The 1,701-nt window shown below is 39.3% G+C and overlaps 1 non-coding gene across 1 annotated transcript; it reads left to right on the forward strand.

The window, feature by feature from the left end:
• Window positions 1-1,099: 1,099 nt before the first annotated feature.
• On the forward strand, window positions 1,100-1,206 carry LOC128194149 (small nucleolar RNA R71). The gene has a single exon (XR_008245465.1). It is a non-coding gene; the product is annotated as a small nucleolar RNA R71 (small nucleolar RNA).
• Window positions 1,207-1,701: the final 495 nt, after the last annotated feature.

The following is a 1,701-nucleotide window of genomic DNA, read 5'->3' on the forward strand; positions in this document are numbered from 1 at the left end:
GATAGCACTGCATTGGCCCTGTACTTCTATAGTTTCTTCCTCAATATACTTCTTCTTCTTCTTAGTGAGCAAATCTTTCATGAATCTTGAATAAGCAGGTATTTGTTTCAGTGCTTCTGAGAAAGGCATCTTGATTTCCAATTTCTTGAAAATATCAATGAAACTCTGGAACTGTCTTTCCTTATCCTTTCTAGAGACAACCATTGGATATGGAAGAGGTTTCTCGTACACATGTTCTTTCTTTTTCTCTCCCTCTCTCTCTTTTTCTTCATCTCCCTGTTTACTCATCTCATCTTTTTCTTCACTCACTTTTTTCTCAATCCCTCTTTCTTCCAGAATTCTTCCTGATCTTGTAGTAATAACATTGCAGTCTGCCTTTGGATTTACTTCAGTGTTTGCCCCAAAGTCCTTCTCTGGTTTTTCTTCCAACTTTTTAGCTAATTGACCCACCTGAATCTCCAAATTCCTAAGTGAGGCTTCTGTGCTTTTATGGTTGGAAATTGATACCTGCATAAACTGCTGAAGAGTTTCTTCCAGTTTTGAAGTTCTGTCTGTCAGAGTAGGTTGTTGCTGAAAGTTCTGTGGAGGTGGTCTGTTGAAAGGAACAGCTTGTCCCATACTCGGATGAGGTCTCCATCCTTGATTAAAACTTTGACGTTGATCATAGTTTGGCTGAAAACCTTGATTTCCCATATAATGTACTTCTTCATGAGACATGCTTTGCACTACACATTGACCATTATTATGATCTCCTCCGCACAATTGACAACTCTGAACCATCTGATGTTGAAATTGAGAAACATTCTGCAGTTCTTTAGGTAGCTGAGATAACTTCTTCATTAATGTCTCAAGTTGCTGAGTCATAATCTTGTTCTGAGCTAGTAAAGCATCTTGAGTTTGAAGTTGAAGAACACCTTTTTGTTGAAATTGAGCTCTCTCACTCTGAACTTCATTATCATTTGCAGCCATGTTTTCAATCAGTTCATGTGCTTCTTCAGGTGTCTTCCATCTGATATTACCTCCAGCCGATGCATCTAACATTAACTTTGTTTGAGATTTCAGCCCTCCAAGAAACAAATTTAACATTGTGGGCTCATCAAATCCATGAGTAGGGGTTTTTCTCAGTAGGCCTTTGAATCTATCCCATGCTTGACCTAGAGTTTCATCAGCATCTTGTTGAAAAGAAGAGATCTCCTGTTTCCCCTTATTGACTTTGGACTGAGGGAAGAACTTATTCAGAAATTTAGCAACCACATCATCCCAGACTGTCAGACTATTCTCTGGAAAAGAATTCAGCCACATTTTTGCATTACCAGCCAACGAGAATGGAAATAAGCTGAGTCGGATTGCTTCATCTGGAACCTGGTGAATCCTCACTGTATTACAGATCTCCATGAAAGTAGCCAAGTGAGTGTATGGATTCTCATGGGATAATCCATGAAACTGATTGTTCTGCACCAGATGAATAAGAGCTGGCTTCATCTCCATGTTGGCAGCATTCACCACTGGTCTTGCAATACTATTGAAGTGCAGAGGTCCTGAGAAAGTATTATAATCTGCAAGAGTACGTCTTCCTTGCGTAGAACCTTCTCCACTGCGATTATCTTCCATTTCTTCTTTTTCTTGAACAGATGAAAAGTCCAGAATTTCTTTAGAGATAGCAGATGATTCTCTGGATTCTCTACTTTGTCTCCTCCTTCT

This window comes from Vigna angularis, chromosome 9, assembly GCF_016808095.1.
Source record: "Vigna angularis cultivar LongXiaoDou No.4 chromosome 9, ASM1680809v1, whole genome shotgun sequence".
NCBI lineage: Eukaryota > Viridiplantae > Streptophyta > Magnoliopsida > Fabales > Fabaceae > Vigna > Vigna angularis.